We start from the raw sequence: 14,638 nt of genomic DNA, 5'->3' as shown, positions 1-14,638 counted from the left end.
TTTGTTATTTATCATTTTCTTCTAGAGGCGTTCAGCAAATGGTACTAAAGAAACCAAAAGGTAGAATTTAGTTTAAGCTCCTTGGATGTAAAACTGAATGGGAGACAAATGATTATGGAAGTTTAGAGTTAAGTTTAAGGTTTATGCAATTAAGCAATTACATACCATATTATGTGAAGTATCACAAAACTACACATATATGTTGATTTACAAAATTTATGAATTATGGTATCTGTGTATCACTAATGAAATTTTCTACTAATTTTCTACATGTTCACTGACATTTGCACAGAATTCTATGACAAATACAAACTTTGTATTCTCTTTTTGTCTGTTTCCAGGATTTGTATCTGATGTGGTGCAGTTTGTTTCCTTACTGACCAAGTGCTTTTTTCTTAATCTTTAAGTTAAAGTACCACTAGAGGGCACAATATTCTTAAGGTATTTTCTTCTGGAGCCTAAAATGAGCAGGCCTGTTTAATAAATTATCTGCTAAATAGAGTAATTTTTGTTTTTTTTTATATTTTTCCCCAACACAAGAAGCTCGCATCCTCTGAATCAGAACTATAGAATTAGTATTACAAAATAGGCAAGATTAAATGTATTCTCAAACATTTCAATGTGTCCTGGAAAAGTGTATGAAAGCACAGGTGTGTACAAGAGCTGTGCAATAAATGTTTCTTACTTGATGTGTTATTCTGCAAATATTTCTTTGAAGTTCTATGTCTTTGGTGGGAATAACCTTATATTCTTGTTTCCTTAACAGCAGAAAGTAGGAGTGCTATTATATACAGTGCTGTACTTTTTTTGGGGGATAGACTGGAGGTGATGACAGATCTGCCTTATGTACTATCATCTTTCCAAATAAAACCAATCTATTTTTTCATCAACTCAGAGTGTTAAAAGTTAGAACCCACTACTACGTATAATTTAATCCTCTGCCCCAAGAGGAACCTACTACTGTAGCCCCACCCCCCCAAACCCAATCCACGATGCGCAAGAGGCAATGCACAGACGACAATACACGGCGCATTACTGTGGAACTGGTGGGCAGTTAGAAAATTTTACTATTAACAGAGATACAAAAGTGGGCGGTAGGTATAAAAAGGTTGACTACCCCTGCTCCACATTATCAGTGTCTTTCCTAAAATGTGACACTCAGAATTGGGTGCAATATCCTAAATGTGGTGTGAATGATAAATTTTTTAAAAAGGAAAAGTAATTAATCTTGAACTCAAACCTGTATTCCTTTTTATGCAATCTAGGGCTACTTTTGCTTTTCTCTGCAGCTTCACCAAGACATCCAAATCTTTGTTACATACAGTACCGCCCAATGTGGTCTTTCCATTCTATGTGTATGCCTTTGATTTTTTTTTCTTTTCCACCCAGGTCATTGACCTTATCTTTCTTCTTGTTGAAATTCATTCAGTTTGTTTCTACCCACCAGTACACCAGCTTCCTTCTGAATACTGATTGTGTCCCACAACATGTTTGCTATTCTGCAGCTTTTTACCATCCACAAATTTGATACTTCTATTTTCCAGTGCCTCACCTAAGTCATTTATATACATACTGAACAGTACGGGGCCTAAAATGGAATTTGGCAGTATGCTTTGCGCTACTTCCTTCCAACCAGATGCAAACTGTTAATGTAGCCAAATTGGATAAGCTTGTTCAACCAGGTCCATAGCAGGGGTGGTTTCTACTTACCTTTACTACCGGTTCAGATCGTGCATGCGCAGATCACTTTTGATGATGTTCGGGTCAGTGGGCGGAGCCTTCCTCCAGTTTTACTACCGGTTTTATAAAACCGCTCCGAACCGGGGGCAACCCACCATTGGTCCATAGGCATGTAATGGTACCATTGTCAAGCTTATATTTTGCCATCTTCTCTAATGGAAGACTTTATTATTGAAGACTTTCAGCACTGAATGTTCCCCTTGGAGGAAGAGAATGAAGCAAAATAGAATTTAAGGAGATTTGTTCTCTTCCCGTTACTTGTTTCTAGCCTACAAACATTTTCATGTCAAAGGCCCATTTTTTCCTCTTTTTCTATAGAGACTTCAAAAAACTCCTTTTAATTGCTTTTATTTTCTCTCGACCACCTAAATTTCTTTTATGCTTTAGCTTTCCTGATTTTATTTCTGCAGATAACAATTACTTGATTACTTGGTGACCCCATCTCCATTCCTCTGAAAACAACAAAATAAATACCTTATCCCACCAGACTTGAAATCCTAGGCTTAGAAAACTTGGAACTCCATCGCCTTCGACAAGATCTAAGTTTAACTCATAGAATCATCTATTGTAATGTCCTTCCTGTTAAAGACTACTTCAGCTTTAATTGCAATAATACAAGAGCAACCAATAGATTTAAACTTAATGTTAACCGCTTTAATCTAGATTGCAGAAAATATGACTTCTGTAACAGAATCATCAGTGCTTGGAACACTTTACCTGACTCTGTGGTCTCTTCCCATAATCCTAAAAGCTTTAACCAAAAACTTTCTACTATTGACCTCACCCCATTCCTAAGAGGACCATAAGGGGCATGCATAAGAGCACAAACGTGCCTACCGTTCCTGTTCTATTGTTTTTCTTTTTTCTTCTGATATATATATATATATATATTCTACAAATTCCTTTTCAACATTTCATTCAGCTGAAAACTTCCTATACATCTATACGATTTCTAAACTGCTCCTATTTTTTTCCTCATTGGATTGGTGTATGATTCTTATTTTTGAGAGGCCCACGTGTGCTCTTTCCGACGTGAGAATTTCTATGCTTCAGATCCCACTTAGTACTTCTCTAAGCTTTCTGAAATTGGCTGTCATGGAATTTAATGTGCATGTACAACTGTCTCCAAGTTGGCGCAGTGGTTAGAATGCAGTGTTGCAGGCTGATGCTGCCTACTGTCAGATCTTTGATCCTGACTGGCTCAAGGTTGACTCAGCCTTACACCCTTCCGAGGTCAATAAAATGAGGGTCCAGATTGTTGGGGGCAATACGCTGACTCTGTAAACTGCTTAGAGAAGGCACTAGGAAGCAATACATAAGTCTAAGTGCTATTGCTATTTTCTTTCTGGCAATATCCTTTTTTATTTTTATTAAAGGTTTTGATTGCAATAGTACAGAAAAAGTATACTAGAGAAAGGGAAAAAATAGAAAGAATAAAAAAATGCAAAGAAAGAAAAAGAAGGTTAAAAAAAAGAAATAAGTTTTTAAAATTATGACAAATTTTTATGACAAGTAAAAACAAATTTGATATCTCTTGCCTATTTAGGGTTACAATGAAGTAACTCTTCTGTACATAACCCATAAATTTCCCTTTTGTATAAACACAGCTACAAATCATTAACTATTCAGTCCTGGTGTCAGCAAAAAATCTATGCAGAGTTACCTTGATCACACTAACCAACTCTATATTTGTTCCTTTTAGTTCTAACAATCTTGAACTTTAATTCATTCAAATATTATCATAGAATTTGATCCCTCTTCGGGTTTTTTTTCCCATCACAGATGCTTCTTTGAGGCATTAGCAAATGTCTTTGGTTTCTCATTTGCACTTTCACTTTCTCCTTCAAAATTTTAACCAACTTCTTTTGTATATCCAGTAAAAAGTTCTTATCAGGGTCGTTCTCTTGGCTTGTAATTTGTAATTCCACTTTAACTGCCTTCTCTATTTTGCGATCCACACTTTTTTATTATCCAGTATTTCTGATTCTAGAACTTCTACATCAAATCTAACATTTTTTTCATATAGTTCAGAGGTGGGTTTCAGCAGGTTCTGACCAGTTCTGGAGAACCGGTAGCGGAAATTCTGAGAGTAAAAATTCTGACTGGTCACACCCCCATCTATTCTCTGCCTCCCGAGTCCCAGCTGATCAGGAGGAAATGGGGATTTTGCAGTAACCTTCCCCTGCCATGCCCACCATGCCACACCCACCAAGTCATACCACGCCCACCAAGCCACACCCACAGAACCAATAGTAAAAAATTTTGAAACCCACCAGTGATATAGTTACATATAGCACAGTAGCAGACATAATTGCTGACAATTCTTATATTGCAGGTACTAATGTCTGGCCCTAGTCTTCAAAAATCTTCTGAAGTATTTTTATGTCATTTGTAATTGAACTGAAAATCAAAGGCAACTCTACTTTCCCCCCCTTTTTCTACTTGGAATTTAATTTCTGAAATCTCAGTCTCAAGCTTTGTTATGACTTAAGGTCGACAAAGAAATATGGTTCAAATGAAATGCTGTTTATTTTGTTGTTGTTGTTGTTGTTGTTGTTGTTATAGGGTTAGGGTTCGGGTAATATAATAATATAAGTAACATAAAGCCATTTATATTATAAATGCTATTTAATTATTTCTATTATTTCTTATAGTAAAAGTCTCAATGTTCCAAAGTTATGTGAACCCTTAATTTGTTTATAACTTTCTTAGATCAAAATTTTATTTAGCAATAGCAATAGCACTTACAAAAAACAATTGCTACCAACCTGCCTTTCACTGAGGACCTGTATACTGCATGAGTCAAAAAGAGGGCTGTGACAATATTTACAGATCCCTCACATCCTGGACATAAACTCTTGCAACTCCTACCCTCAAAACGACGCTATAGAGCACTGCACACCAGAACACTAAACACAAGAACAGTTTTTTCCCAAACACCATCACTCTGCTAAACAAATAATTCCCTCAATACTGTCAAACTATTTACTAAATCTGCACTACTATTAATCTTCTCATCGTTCCCATCACCCATCTCCTCCCACTTATGACTATATGACTGTAACTTTGTTGCTTGTATCCTTACGATTTATATTGATATTGATTGTTTCCTGATTGCTTATTAGTACCCTATGACTATCATTAAGTGTTGTACCTTATGATTCTTGATGAACGTATCTTTTCTTTTATGTACACTGAGAGCGTATGCACCAAGACAAATTCCTTGTGTGTCCAATCACACTTGACCAATTAAAAATTCTAATCTATTGTATTCTAGACTTATATACTGCTTTACAGTGCTTTATAGCCTTCCCTAAGCAATTGAGGCCTTACCAGCCACCTGCGAACACATCGTGGACAGCCCACAACCTGTTAGATGTCAAGGTCAGACATCATCAGAATCAGTTTACAGAGTCAGCATATTGCACCCAACAATCTCGGTCCTCATTTTACTGGCCTTGGAAGGATGGAAGCCTGAGTCTAACTTGAGACTAGTGCGATTTGAACTGCCAAATTGCAGGCAGCCATCAGTCAGCAGCCATAGTCTGCAGTACTGCATTCTAACCACTGTGCCACCATGGCTTATTTAGTCAATTGTTTTTATTTTCAAGTCTTTACATTCTCAAACTTACAGTTACTTTTTATTTTATCAAAGAAGGGAGATAAACTGATCAGGTGACTTTTCAAACTTGTTGTTCAGGAGACTTTTCATACCCTTAGGATAGTAAATAAGCAAACCCACCCTTGCAATTACTGTTGGGGGGGAAATGCTCCCTTTGGGAATAAAAGCCGGGGGGAGAGAATTCTCCCAATGCACAATAGAGAAACTAAGAGGTGATCCACATTTTGACCACAATGGGGAGATTTTTCATTCCTGGTCAACAATCGGTAGGGAAAATCCCATTGCAGATCGCAGGAGTATGTATTCATGTTACAGCAAGAGAGACAGAAATTAGATGGATGAATGCAGAGGTGGGTTTCAGCAGGTTCTAATCAGTTCTGGAGAACCGGGAGCAGAAATTTTGAGTAGTTTGGAGAACCGATAGTAAAAATTCTGACTGGGCCCGCCCCCATCTATTCTGTGCCTCCCAAGTCCCAGCTGATCGGGAGGAAATGGGGATTTTGCAGTAATCTTCCCTTGGATTTGGAAGGGAATGGAGATTTTGTAGTATCCTTCCCCTGGAGTGGGGTGAGAATTGAGATTTTACAATATCCTTCCCCTGCCACACCCACCAAGCCATACCCACAGAACTAGTAGTAAACATTTTTGAAACCCACCACTGGATGGATGCTATATCCACATGTGGGTGTTTAATAAATGGGAATGTTTTTTGTGTATGCAATGTGGGAAGCAGAAGGACTGTGGGGTAGCTTCATTACCACCCATCATTACCTACAGCATATGTGGAAATCCATGGTTTTTATTGCACTACTGTTGCTCTGTTTCTCCTTCAGGTAAGCCCTGTTTAATATATCTTTATAACAGCAAGCTAAAGTCATTTTCTTTAGGCTGTACAACTTTTCTTGAATTTTCTTAATACTAAGAGAAACTAAAATGGTGTATAGTTGATTTGTGTACATTGGACTTCAAGGAAGCAGATTTAATAGACCTAAAGGAATGAGAAATAGGTTTCCATGGCAGGAGAAGATACTGGGAAATGAAGTGCATGGATAGAAGCTCCTAAAAAGGGAGACAATAAAATGCCGTTGCAAACAATTTCAGTAAGTATAAAAAAGATAGCAGAAGAAACAGCTTGACTATACTGAATATCTGCAAATTAATAAAAGACAGAACAAGAAATCAACAAAGAAAAATATACAGGAATAGACAAGTCACAGACAAAGGAATGAGTTGGCAAAGAATGCTGAAAGAACTTGATGAACTTTTAACTTGGAAAAATGAGTAAAATGTCAGGTGGCTGATGGAGGATAAATGGGGAGAAGAGCATATGAAAATATAGATATATTTGCCTGCCATGATACTGTGAAATACAGTAGAGCACATCAAACTGATTGATCTATAATCAATTGAAAATACTGTGATGACTCAAATTCATGATGTATTTGTCAAGAATCACTCATGTCAAACTAATCTTATTGCTTTATTTGACCATATTTGTTGTTAGTCGCAAAGTCGTGTCTGACCCATCACGACCCCATGGATAACATTCCTCCAGGCCTTCCTGTCCTCTATCATATAGCCTTTTTTAATTGATTGTGGGAATGCTAAAGCCATAACATATCTTGATTTCATTAGAACATTTGAGAGAAATAGTCCTTAATATTCTGATAAGCAAGCTAGCTACATATGAGTTGGGTATAATGTCAATTAAGGAGATACATAGCTGGCAGGAAAATCGTACTGAACATTTTTAATAATGATTTGGATGATAAGTTGAAATAAATGCTTAACAGATCTTCAGATGACACAAAATTGGCAGGACAGTTAACACTCTAGAAATAGAAATATGAATAAGTTAGAGAAATAGGTTGCTGAAAATAATTGAATGAAATTTAGCAGTAACAAAGTTCTTCACTTAGAAAATCAGTAGCAGTTATAGAATGGAATACTTGGCTGGGCAGTGATAGTGAAAATTATCTTGAAATAGTACTTAATTATGAACTGTAAATGAGTCAGCAGTGATGCAGTCACAAAAATGCAAATACAAATTTAGGCTACATCCATAATAGTTTCCAAACCATCTGAATAAAGTTCTACTCTATATTTTAATGGTCAGATTTCTCTTTGAATATTATATCCAGTTTTGGACACCACATTTGAAGGATCCAGACAAATCGGAACATATAAAAAAGGGTAGCTGTGATAATCAAGAACTGTTTTTATTAAGAGAAAATAAAATAACTAGGAAGGTCTAACTGGGCCGGCCGGGGGGGGGGGGGGGAGGAAAGTCAAAGATGGATATAGTAGGACTTATTATGAGTTGGAAAAGTTGGCACATAGAAGAAGGAACCTTCTTATTCTCAAAATAATTCAAGTTATCGTAAGACATATTCTGCTAAATGTGAGGAAATTTAGATGTAATTTAAATAGTTTTGCTGCTCGTGATAAGATTTTAAATATTTCTTGAGATGTGGTACTTTAAAAATTGTATTTGTTGTGGTAAGAGTTGTTATTAGAGTATGATATAAAGAACGTTTTTCTAAAGAATTCAGAACCGATGAATTTTCAGATTGAATACATAAAGTATGTTGTTTGTTGCTCAATCCAGTAGGAAAACAGCAAAACCATATTCTGGTAAGCATGACCAATTTTGCACTGGCAGATTGAAACAGGGACAAACAGATTTTGTAAAGTGCCTCAGAGGTTAAAGGTGCATGTCTTCAGTATTTTATTGATTTAACTGGATAGGTTTATTTTGACACAGCGCAGGTAGTATCTCTAATAGAATAGGATCATTCATAATTGAAGACATTTATTTTTCTTGACATAGCCAACTGACATTTGGAAAAAAATAACATCGACATTAAAAGACCGTTAGGATTTCTATTTTTCCTTCGTATTTCTATGATACACAGAAAAATATTTTCCAGGTCTATTTTTTCCTCCCAGCTGGATCTGTTTTAGATTAGAAGCAATTGGCTGATCTGCATGATCATCATAAAAATTTAGAATTATAGAATCATAGGGTTAGAAGGTATCTCAGAGATCTTCCAGTCCAACCCCCTGCTCAAGGCAGGAGCTTTATATTAGGGGTGAAATTCAACAGGTTCTAACAGGTTTTGGAAAACTAGTAGCAGAAATTTTGAGTAGTTCAGAGAATCAGCAAAAACCATCTCTGGCTGGCCCCAGAGTGGGATGGGAATGGAGATTTTGCAATACCCTTCCCCCAGGAGTGGGGAGGAAATGGGGATTTGCAGTATCCTTCCGCCATGCCCATCAAGCCACGCCCACAGAAGCAATAACGAAAAAATTTGAATTTCACCCCTGCCTTATACCATCTGAGTCAAATGGTTGTCCAGTATATTTTTGAAAACCTCCAGTCATCACTGATTCTAGGATTATTGCAAGCAGTATTATTGGAGATTACCTCAATGTTCATAGCATCTCTTTCTTTGTCTATAAGATGATGGCTCAATAGCTCATTTTTAACAGGACTTTATAACTTAAGAAGTAATTGAAGGGGCAATGTTGCTTTGGTTCCTAGTTAAGCAATCTGCCAATTCAAAATCTATGTGGATAATAAAATAAAAGTTTTTATCATGAAAAAGAAAGAAAGAAATGACTCTGGGTTTATATTAGAAATGCTGGCTGTCTTCCTAAAATTTTAATGCAGTAGAAAACGACTTCCACAACCAATAAATAAATAAATAGAGATATTACTAAATAATATAATATATAATATAATTTTAAGAAATCCCATTCTAAAAATTTAGCACCTAAGATTTTTTTATATGTGCCCTTTTAACCTGCTCTTATTCCATAGAAGATCTAACCTAACTTAAGCAATGCATCGCATAAAATAAAGCTGTACAATTTACTTGCCTTGAGTTACTTGAAGTCTTGGATACTACTCAGAGCTAATTTCTACCCCATCCTAATCCTGATTATCAATTCTTTTCTAGAGATAAATTATGTAGACTGTATTCTTCTGCTGCTGGACACTTTTTTGAGACTCTGTATATTTTTCTCCTTACCTCAACAATCCTTCTAGCTTATTTTTTTTTTGTTAAAATAAGAGCTGCGAATCACCAGGACCTGACGGATTACATCCCAGAGTTCTAAAGGAGCTGGCAGATGTCATCTCAGAACCACGTTTCAAAAATCCTGGAACACCAGGGGACTGGGAAAGAGCTGATATGGTTCCCTTCTTCAAAAAAAGGGGGGGGGGAAATCAGACCCAGGAAACTACAGACCAATCAGCCTAACATCAATACCTGGGAAGATACTGGAAAAGATAATAAAAAAACCAGATCTGCAAATACCTAGAAACGAGTAAAGTAATAACTAGCAGCCAGCACAGGTTTGTTAAAAACAGAACATGCAAAACCAATCTTATTTCATTCTTCAACACAGTAACTAAATTAGTAGACCAACTAAATACTGTCGACATAATATACTTAGACTTCAGCAAGGCATTCGACAAAGTAGACCACAACCTACTTCTTCGTAAGCTAGAAAAAGTGGGATAGATAGCTTCACCACCAGATGGGTTCGCAGCTGGCTGACAAACCGTACTCAACGAGTAGTCCTTAATGGGTCTAAATCTACATGGAGAGAAGTAAGCAGTAGGGTACCACAAGGTTCCGTCCTAGGCCCAGTACTCTTCAATATCTTCATAAGCAACTTAGATGAGGGAATAGAAGGAGAATTTAACAAATTTGCAGATGATACTAAGCTGGCAGGAATATCTAACACCCTAGAAGATAGGCTCAAGATCCAGATGGATCTTGACAGACTTGAACACTGGGCCCTATCTAACAAAATGAAATTCAATGTAGAGAAAAGTAAAGTCCTACACTTAGGTAAGAAAAACCAAAAGTACACATATAAAGTGGGTTAAAATAAGCTTAATAGCAGTGACTGTGAGAGGGATCTTGGAGTCTTAGTGGACAACTAACTAAATATAGTCACACACTATAAAAAAGATGTTGAGACTCTAGAAAAAGTGCAGAGGAGAACAACCAGGATGATTGGGACTGGAGACTAAAACATATGAAGAATGGTTACAGGAACTGGGCATGGCTAATCTAGTGAGGAGAAGGACCAGGGGAGACATGATAGCAGTGTTCCAGTATTTGAGGGGCTGCCACAAAGAGGAAGAGGTTAAGCTATTTTCCAAACCACCTGAGGGCCAGACAAGGAATAATGGATGGAAACTGATCAAGGAGAGATTCAACCTAGAAATAAGGAGGAACTTTCTGACAGTGAGAGCAATCAACCAGTGGAACAGCTTGCCTTCGGAAGTTGTGTGAGCTTCATCACTTGAGACTTTCAAGAAAAGATTGGACTGCCATTTGTCAGAAATGGTGTAGGGTCTCCTGCTTGAGCAGGGGGTTGGACTAGATGACCTATAAGGTCCCTTCCAACTCTAATCTGTTATCTGTTATATAATGACCCAATGGTCTTGCCTGATTTATTTTTATCAGCTAAAAGGATGAATGCTAGTTCAAATGTCTCACAATAACAACATTTTAGCATCCCCTGCCTAGCTACCACATACAGAGTATACTAGCAGGGCAGCTTGTTCACAAAAGTATCCATCCATAGAAATATTGAACTTCTAAACTAGGAGCCTGTGCATTAGAGTGATAGAGAAGAGGGATACTGTATATAAAATGCAAGCACTAAATTAGAAATAACAATAACAAAAACCAGCCACCCTTGATCAATAATATAATTAGTGAAGAGCATAATAGGAAACTGACATTTCACTTGTTACTAAATTAGAATTTCCAACAGTTCTCACTAACTTAATCAATGTGAAGAATGCAGGAAATGGAAGTTTGACCAAAGTGCTAAAGGTAGCTTTTTTAAGGTTGAATGAGCAGCTTGTGAAAAACTATTTTCCCCCTTTCCGCATAGAATAGAAGTGTTAGGCCTGTAAGGCATTTGGCACTGATACATTGAACTAATCTATATTTTAAAACCATAGCTTGCTTAATAAGCCACAAAGTGGTTGGATTTACATATGTTAAACCACAAATAACCACAATACACACAGTGTGCAATGCCAAAAGCAAATATTATTGTAGAATCCTGCAAAATCAGATTCTGCTGGGTTTCTTTCTTTCTTTTTTTGCAGGCTTCATTCAGTTGCTGGGCATAATTCTCCAGAGCTCAAGTTAGATTTGCATATTTAATACAGCTACTGATTTTATATTTTAATGCCCTACAGGAAAATAAAACTGTTTGATCCTTAACATTACTATTTCAAGCTTTAGAAAGCTCATCTTCTAGAGGGCTAAAAAATATAAGCGATACCCTGAATTTCTGAATAATTACTGAGAAGTGGCAAATGGTATAGACAATGGGGGTTTTTATCAGTAAAAATGTATACAAAACACAACTGTATGATGCATACTACTCATCCCGCTATTGCATAGGATGTATTAACAAGAGAGCCCGAATACTGCATTTACACAGAAATAAAATATTATGATTTGAGAACTGTTGTTATTGGTCTACAGCAAAAGACTAGTGATACCACTGCATTTGCAAAATTGAGAGTTGTGGTGATGTATACTTAAAGAGAAACTTTCTGAAGATTTTGAATTGTCCTGATTTGGAATATGGGGCCATAACACAGTCTTGAGAATAATTAGGTGTGTCAGATCATCTGAGACACTGATGAATGATTGTGAGTTTTCCTCTCTGGAAGTTACCATCTCCCATCAAAATATATTTGTACTGAAATTTGTCTTGATCACAATAGCTTAAGATAGAGAAAGCCTTCTGGAAAGCATTTTGAATTAATTCCTCTTAAGGATGGAACTTTTGATACACATCCAATATTTATTCCTATATTTCATTTAACTCTGAAAGCAATTAGCCATTTCTAAAATTTTGTTGGATTTTGTCTGGATTAAACTGTACACCACCCAGAGCCCTTCTCCAAGGGAGATGGGCAGTTAAGAAGTATGAAATATAAATAAATAATTTTTAACAAACGGAGATTGGCTTGGTTTGATTCTTCAGCTTAATTGGCACATAATGCATTATTGGTATGGTGTTAAAGAAAGGAAGAGAAAAGTGGAAAAATAGAATCTCTTCCTCCCTATGTATGACACAAAATTTGTATTTGTTCTGTTTCAGGTAAGGGTTTTTGTCATTAATCATGCAGATAGTTCAGCTCTTCTTCTGAATTATGCAACAAAGGGTGCTTGTATGACCATCTTGTTTGTGAAAAGTGTGACATGCATTAATTTGAGGAGCAATCAGATAAATAAATATTTTATGAGGCATATGAAAAAAGGAAAAGAAATTGAAGGATTAAATAACTTTTATATCATCTGCTAAACATAAAATAAAATACAAAATACAACATTATAATATGTATAAATTAAATAGATCTTACCCAGAAACTAGCAACACTAATTGTGTTCTATCGCACTATCATGAGGTCCTCAAGTGTACACTGATCAGGGAACAACAATATGTGTTGTTGTCTGCATGTCACCATAATCACAGAGAGCAGAAGCAACCAGATAATCCCATTTGTTCAAAGTGTCTTTGGATCTTGTTGTTTGATACATTTTCTTTTTAAGCTTTGTAATAGATAAATTGAAATATTTGTTTATTGTATAGAGAAATTGGCAAACCTCAATCTCAAAGTAAAGTAAAGTAGGAGAACCATGTTAGTCTATGGTAGTCAAAAATTAAGAATCTACTTGGACTTTTTTTGACTAACACACTTTATTGAAAGGCCTAAGCTTCCATGAATAGAATAGAATAGAATAGAATTTTTATTGGCCAAGTGTGATTGGACACACAAGGAATTTGTCTTGGTGCATATGCTCTCAGTGTACATAAAATAAAAGATACGTTCATCAAGGTACAACATTTACAACACAATTGATGGTCAATATATCAATATATTGACAATTGATGGTCAATATATCAATATAAATCATAAGGATTGCCAGCAACAAAGTTACAGTCATACAGTCATAAGTGGAAAGAGATTGGTGATAGGAACTATGAGAAGATTAATAGTAGTGCAGATTTAGTAAATAGTTTGACAGTGTTGAGGGAATTATTTGTTTAGCAGAGTGATGGCCTTCGGGAAAAAACTGTTCTTGTGTCTAGTTGTTCTGTTGTGCAGTGCTCTATAGCGTCGTTTTGAGGGTAGGAGTTGAAACAGTTTATGTCCTGGATGTGAGGGATCTGTAAATATTTTCACGGCCCTCTTCTTGATTTGTGCAGTATACAGGTCCTCAATGGAAGGCAGGTTAGTAGCAATTATTTTTTCTGCAGTTCTAATTATCCTCTGAAGTCTGTGTCTTTCTTGTTGGGTTGCAGAACCGAAACAGACAGTGAGCTGCAATACAAAAAGCTTGGCTTTTCAATAAAATATCTTAGTCAGTAAGGTGTGATCAAATTCCTCTTGGTTTTAATGCTTAACTGACAATGCCTGGAGTTGCACCTTTCCTTTGCACAGTAATTTAAAAATAAACTGCAGTTTAACAATTCTCATGCATGTTTAGTCAAAAGTACATTCCACGAATTTCAGTGGGGTTTATTCCTAAGGAGTGATAATACTACAGTCTTAAAGAGCTGTACTAATAAACGAGAATATTTGTAGCTCAGGGTTGAAATGGGAGAACTGTATTTAGACATAATATACAGAATATATGTGCAGATTTTTTTCAGTGTATTCTAGCTCTTTTCAATTCAGATGTTTACAACTCTGGCAATGAAACAGCTCTCTAAAATGAAACCTGAAATTCTAAAAGCTCATTTGTACACTTAAGCACAGCACAAATATGGCCTACTAATCTATGCTGTGTCCTCAGGATGTTGCCTGCATGTCATCACCAGCCAACAGCTCTTACAATTTCAAGCTCTTTAGCTGTATCCATTCTAAAGATACAGCTTTCTCTCCTCCCCTTGCCACCAGGATTCAATTGAAATGATGTTGATATGGCCAATGTGATCTCCCCAGTTCCTACTGGTCACTTCAATTGAAGTGGGGAGATCACATTGGCCATATCAACATCATTTCAATTGAATCCTGGTGGCAAGGGGAGGAGAGAAAGCTGTATCTTTACAGCAGGCAGACACACCATTCGTATGGCTGGGGTGTCTCCATAGACATTCTGGAAGAAGCTGCCCAAAGTCAGCAGAACCCTGGCTTATACAGAGGCCCATATAATGGCATTTGAGAGATCACTAATCTAGTGCGGCAGTGAAGTCAAATAAACCAGAAAAGAGAGTCAG

This window comes from Ahaetulla prasina, chromosome 1, assembly GCF_028640845.1.
Source record: "Ahaetulla prasina isolate Xishuangbanna chromosome 1, ASM2864084v1, whole genome shotgun sequence".
NCBI classification, from domain to species: domain Eukaryota; kingdom Metazoa; phylum Chordata; class Lepidosauria; order Squamata; family Colubridae; genus Ahaetulla; species Ahaetulla prasina.
Note: the sequence above shows the minus strand (reverse complement) of the source record.